Source organism: Oryzias melastigma, linkage group LG23, assembly GCF_002922805.2.
Source record: "Oryzias melastigma strain HK-1 linkage group LG23, ASM292280v2, whole genome shotgun sequence".
NCBI lineage: Eukaryota > Metazoa > Chordata > Actinopteri > Beloniformes > Adrianichthyidae > Oryzias > Oryzias melastigma.
In genome coordinates, this window is record NC_050534.1 from 8545696 (window position 1) to 8552449 (window position 6754).

At 38.6% G+C, this 6754-nt stretch overlaps 1 protein-coding gene across 4 annotated transcripts in view; it reads right to left on the reverse strand.

Moving 5' to 3' along the window:
* cald1a (caldesmon 1a) overlaps positions 1-6754 on the reverse strand; it is a 76307-nt gene that overhangs the window by 63650 nt on the left and 5903 nt on the right. For 2 of the 4 annotated variants that reach the window (XM_024290970.2, XM_024290988.2), the window contains exon 2: positions 3514-3608. The exons of the other annotated variants lie outside the window; for them this stretch is intronic. The gene's annotated coding sequence lies outside the window, so the exon portion shown is untranslated. The remainder of the gene's footprint in view (positions 1-3513; positions 3609-6754) is intronic. 4 annotated transcript variants of the gene reach the window in all.

The window sequence follows — 6754 nt, forward strand, 5'->3', positions numbered from 1 at the left end:
CAAAAAGAAAGAAAAATTTACCTTAAAGAGCAGTTTATTACATTTCTCTAACAATCGTAAAAAGGGATGGAGTAAAAACAAAATAGAGAAAAAACATCAAATTTTTACATTTGTAGCACCTTTTTTTTTACATATTGAAATAACTTCATAAAATGGTAAAGATGATGTCAGGGATTTTCTAGTAATAGTCTAGCTTTCCTCCACTTAAATGAACATCCACGTCAAACTCATGTTCTTGCCATGTTTGTGAATGTGTGATTTTCCTGACATTTAAGTTAACCTACAGAAGCATTAGATAGAACTATGGTACTTGATGGAAAAGCTGTTAGCATGATGCTAATATGTTAGCATTGATGTGGCAACACCACAGAATCCGTTTAACTTCTTAAGGAGAATCAGAAGATTATAATTAACAATAGCAGAGTTGATAGTCATCCACAGAAAGCATTACCACTTCTATTTACCAACTTATTTTAGACCATACACTTTACAAAAAGAAACAATAACACACACACACAAAAAACAAAACAATTAACACAATTCCTGTTACCCCGCCTTTGTACGGCATTTGGATAGCAGCTTCTATATGCTTTACTTGACCCCAAAAAAACCATCAAAAATCCATCCATCCATTTTGAAATCCCTTTCGGAATCACATGGATGCTGGAGCCTATCCCAGCAACTGGTGACCTTTCCGTTCCAGGACTACAAAATCAAGGACAGCATGCAAACTCCATACAGGAAGGACCCAGCCAAGACTTGAACCACGACCTTACTTTGAGGCAAAAATACTAACAACTACACACCAACATGTAGCCCACCATCAAACGCCATACAAACCCAAACAAAACCGTGCCCTCTATTCAATTTAAAACCAAATCAGGCTCAGAGACTTCATACTCTATCAAATAGCAATAGGCCCCATACAAATTACCTCACTGATCACCAGCTGACACTTTTGTCAGATTTAATATCTGACCGTTGCTTTATGAGAGGTCTTATTCCGGCGTTGAAATCTTCATATGTTTTTCGTCGTGCTCTGCTCCGCTGTGACATGTGTCATCATTAATCAGAGGAGAAGGAGCCATTAGTATAAATGCGGGGATAATTAATCCATGCTCACACTCCATTAGACGTCATGCTCAATTTGTAGACAGAAATGTGTACTGTGTAAATAAGCGGAGATGATGGAACCCGGAGCTTTTACTCCTGAAGACCTGAGGCATGAATCTATCCAAGTAAGCTAAGCTACTCATTCAAGCAGTTGCTATGGTTAAAAAATGCATGCTTATGTCTTTTTTTTTTAAAGTTTAGGAGGATATCTGTGCACAGATGGAAGTCGGTCATTAAACAGTCAACACCAGCAATGCCAAACCATAAGCCCTCTACAAGGTGAGATTGCTGCACAACATCGAGTAAGAATTAGCCTTCAGTTTAATAAGCACCATTTGGCTGTCACCTCTGCAGCTCTATTACAGTAAAGCCCCCACTGGTTCTGAGCTGAGGTTATTCAATAAAAATCTGACTGAGTGTTTCTCCCAATCACCACTGGCAGAGCTCTGATGAGGTAAAGAGCTCTCCGATGCCAGCCTCTGTCCCCACGGTGCGCGCTCTGATTAAAATGCTTTTCAGAGGCCATGTTTTTTTTTTTTTGCCCTCCTTGTAACCATGCCAGACTCAAGTTAGAGTTTAGATACAAATATTGACAAATTAGCTAATGCATGCTGAAAGGAATCCATGAAAGCAGACCTAATCCATGAAGGTGCCGCTGATAGCCAGATAGATAGGAGCGCTGGATTCCTACCAGGTATTGATATCTCAAAGGTGCAGGAGGAGATTGTCAGAAAGGGGAGTCCAAACATTTGTCTGTGACTTAGAATGAGCTATTCTGCCTTTCTGATCCTCAACATTTTACACACATTCTCATAATTATCTTTTGCACCCCCTCTGTGAATCAAACATGGGAGTAACGTGAAGTGGAAAGAACCGGGTGGTTCACTAACGACGGGTCTCTGCCTCTCACATCGCTTGTAAGGCATTCCCGAGCAACCCGTGGAGACTCGTATGTAAATGCCCGAGTATGCATCTGATTAGGAGGCACGAGGAGTGCACTTTTAAACAATTACCCCTGCTCCAGAGAAACAGACCTCCTGCTGCTCGACCCGCCTCTTCAGGTAGGAGAGGTGGATGCAGATCACTCACTACTATAAGACACTTGAATCCAAGCCCCAAAAATGATTGAGCAAATCAAACAGTTCAAGTGGCAAATCATCATAAACAATTTAATCATTTTATGTTTTCTCAACTAGGTTCTGTGGGTTTTCCACTTTGCTTCCAATTCCGTCTTGTTTCCCCTGTGTAAAACTCACACATTTAAGCTAGTCTTACATTCAGGCATAAAAACATTGCAGTTAAATGTTAACAAAACATGGTTAAAAAAGAATATGTGACACACTGGTTCGGCTCAAAATGACTTGAAGCCAGTTTTTTTTTTTAACAGAGGTAGTCCCCTTCTTGGCAGGATATGACATTCCAAATACAGCTTTTCCTAAATATAAGAGGAAATAAATCTAGCTTGACTATAGTCAGAACACTCTCATTACGTTCAACAACACGTTCAAAACATTTGATTGGCAGATTTTGTGTAGCCCGTTTTCAAGTAGCAGCTCACTGCTGATTGGTGAGAGTAGTTGCCATTGAAATGTTGATTCAGACCGACTCATTACCGCTTAGTGACAATTTCTGGTTCCAACATGGTGGCATCTGTATAGCGTCAAAATGGCGACTGAATTGACTTCCTTTAAATGGAGCCGGAAGCTAGTCATTTCCTATAGGTGACATCACACTCACTCAGTCTAATTCTCATATGTAGTCAATGATCAAAGTGTCTTTGAGCCAGACCCTGAACCCCACAATGCTCCTGGTGGTTTGGTTTCATGGAGTCGCCATCAGTGTTTGAATTCAACGTGTATGAGGCTACCTTGAGGTCACTTGGTGAACCAATGACTTTTGTTGTCAAACAAGTAAGTACAATACAGAATAACATAGATTACAGCACAGTATAATACTGTAAAAAAAGCTACCATTAAAAAATACCTTTCCAACATTAAAAATCGCAAACTACAAGAATATTAATATTGTTTTGATGAAAAACAGTTCAAAACTCATCTAAAAGGTAAACAAGAAAAAAAAATTTGACTAATGAGAATACCCATGTAAGGACACGGCGATTGCTTTATGTGGATGAGGTAAGTCTTCCACCCCGTCATTACCACATGCTCAATTTCTCTCTCGCCACTTTTCACTCCCAGGATGGCGGCCGTCCAACTCCGCTTCTCCAGGGTTGTCCCTCACGATCAACACACTTCAGCACATTCAGAGAAGCCACAAGCATAAATTCTGCAGCCCTATAACTGACCCACACACTGGCCTGTCTGCTTTCCCCCACCACCACCCCTCGGTGCAATTCATTGAGCGGTTAACCTTGCAAACTGTGTAAACATATGAACTCACCGATCATGTGTTCTTACTGAATGGTATTTTTCACACGCTCCTTTGGGATTAACGTCACTGTTTTACCCCCGTGTTGCCTCAACTCTCCATTCCCCCTAAAAAAAAAAAAAAAAAAAAAAAAAAATGGGTCTGAAGCTGCGGTTTGATGAGCTCTTGATTGGATATTTGTTTAGGTTAAGGTGCGTTTGGGAAGAAAATAGACGGTGGTGAGGATGGGGGAAGGCAAATGAAAAGGGGACAGCCGGAAAAGACTGGCACAACAGCAATAACTTCTAAGATTAGTGATATGCTGTGTTAGCATTAGGGCTGCCACAGGCGATTATTTTAATAGTTGAATAATTACTGATTATTTTTTCAGTTTAGTCGACTAATCGTGGCAGCCCTAGTTAACACCAGGCTCAGAAAAGCAAACACTTCCAATCAGTGCTGGGCGATATGACAATACATATCGTGTGAGCGACAGAAAAGTGTCTATTGTGTCATTTCTCTTCTATTGTTTCTATCATTTTTAATGCTGAGGTTTTGTGCAAAAATGTGCCTTCCAACTAAGAAACTTAAACCTGTTGTGCACTTCAAAAAATGCTTCTCATTTGTGACGATTCAGTTACGTTGCTTGAAAAAAATTGTCAAATAAAATAAACTTTTTGTGGTAAAACGATATATATATATCATCATTGTGATATAAAATTACTTATAATGTAATGTACAATTTTTCCCATATTGACCAGCACTACTTCCAATGAAGAAACTATATAAACATGCAAATATATGCGCTTTGAGCTTCCTTGTTCAAAACTCTTGCGTTCACACATCGCTACGGAAGTTTTTTAAATCTATTTGTTAGCTATATATACAAAATTTGCATCTATTGAACACAAGGTGAAAGTTAAACCAGTTGACCAATCAAGGACTCGGATTTAGTAGGGAGGTGTGTAGTGTCCTTCACAATTCACGGAAGTGCCAACTGTCTGAAAGTTAGTCATAAGGGAGGAATTAATCATTGAGGATTGTGTATGACCAGAATTATACAACAATAAATTTTTTATTTATCGGAAATCTGTGAAAGAAAGATTTGGAAGATTTGTACTGCTTCAACATTTCGCACCATGCCTCTTCCAACTGTAAGTAGATCCTCTAGTATCGGGTAGCAATAGTCCAGTGTAAACACTATGCTAAAAGTGCGTTCTTGAATCACATGCTCGATGGGTACGTAGTATTTCAGGAGAGAAAGGAAGCAGAAGGAGAGTTAATGTGGAGCACTTAAAAGAAAGATGGGGTTTTCTCTGCCACAGGGAAAGCACTGTGCACGTCTGAGGTCCCCATGGGACTCTGCCGAAGGAAAACACAAGGCCAATCAGCTAAGAGACATTTCCTGTACTTGTTTTATCAGATGAGAAGGAGCCTAAAGGCTAAATGTCCTTTCTTAACAAGGTTGAACACTTCTCAGGATAACCTGCGTTTGGAAACAAAAGGGAGAACATGCATCTTTAGGGAATGACATCAGGAGCGCTGACCTCACTCACACACAATCAATCATCAGCAAAACAAAAAACAGCGAAATTTGGACCATGTAGGTAAGAAGCAGCTTTTACCTTTTGAAATGCAAACCCAGGCTGCCTCATGAGTTAAATCATCTCCTTGTAAAATGAGTTTGCATTTTTTTTTATTATCATGGCTCTGTAACCTCTGGCAGAGCTTGGCATCTGGCTACGAGCAGATGGCGGAACAATATGCCAATTACCAAACGCTGGCATACCACACTGTTTATTAAGCAATCTGGCCTCGAGTGATCGCGATTTAAGGTCAGAAATGACACCAGGAAGAGGTTGATCTATTGAATCGGTTTTAATCAGAGCGTGACTAAACCCCAGAAGGAATTCAAACACAGGTCTTTGGTGCTTGCAGAGAGATTCAAACTGCAAACTTTGACGGTTTGGAATGAAATTATGCAAAGATAAGAAACCTGAGTCCTTATGAGGATCGGTACTCATAGTAGGGATGTAAAAGATACAGATACGTTTTGAAAAAGCAGTCTAGTACTAAATGTAACAGCAGTATCGCTTGAAGACCACAAACAAGATTATGTTGCTATAAAATCAATCAGGAAGTAAATTATTGTTCCTGGTAAACTTTGTCAGTTTCTCTTCCTGTTGGGCTCTCTACTCTCTTTGTGTTTTTATGTATATGTCATGCACCAAAGAATTACAATTGGCTTGAAGGGGAACCACAGCAAGGGAGGTGTGTTTTTGTGCACTAAACATATAACCTTTTTTTTCACAGAACTTCAAACAATACTTGAATACATTATGTTATATATATATATTTTTTTTTAACAGTCTAAAAGACCCAAAATGTCAGGTTTTCATGTCTGAAGCTATTATATCAAATACACTTTGTTTTTGTTGATTTAAAAAAAAGTGTTTCCCTGTTGAGTCATTTTCATTTATAGTTTTAAATGTCAATTCAAAAATAAATGGTATTGCTCATATCAATCCAGGTACAAGAACTGGACTATATTGTAAGTTAGTTGAATCGTTAATATATTTATGTGTGTACAGTGTATCAAGATGAATATTAATTGATGTGAGAGGGAAAGATTCACACTCTTAATTTAAGATTCACAATGTCCAGAAATGCCTCGATCTCCTAAAGTATCCTTCAAGTTGTAACCAACAGTTAAAAAATACATTTATGTCTTTTTCTTTTTTTTTTTTGAAAAAAAACCATTTGCAATGTATCTCTACAAGGCCGATGAGTTGCCTTCAAAAGCTCTTTGATGATAACACCAGCAGTAAGAAAGAAATTGTTGGCAAGAAACTTTAGCACCGTTAGCATCACACAGGCTATATTTGAATTCCCATTATAATCCCTAACTACAAAATAACTATATAGTACTGGACTGTATAGTGCCCTGGATTTTAAAAGCAATTTGGACACGATGCTCACTACTTTTTTTTAATTTTTCTAAACGCCGGATATGATGTCACTGATTTCACAAAGTGAATGTCGAATCAATGCGCTCATTTCACAACGTCGATTTGTGACTCCACTGTGTTCTGACGGCGAAAATATGGATGGTTTATTCAAAAATTACATTGAAACAACTTTTTTGTTTGAAATTGTTTGAAAACAATACATTGTGGTCAAGATTTGCTAATCTAGTCAGCATTGATGCACAATAGTTTTTCGCAAAGTCTTCTAGGAAATTTCTAGTGCACTTGATTTTGGAATTAGTAGATTC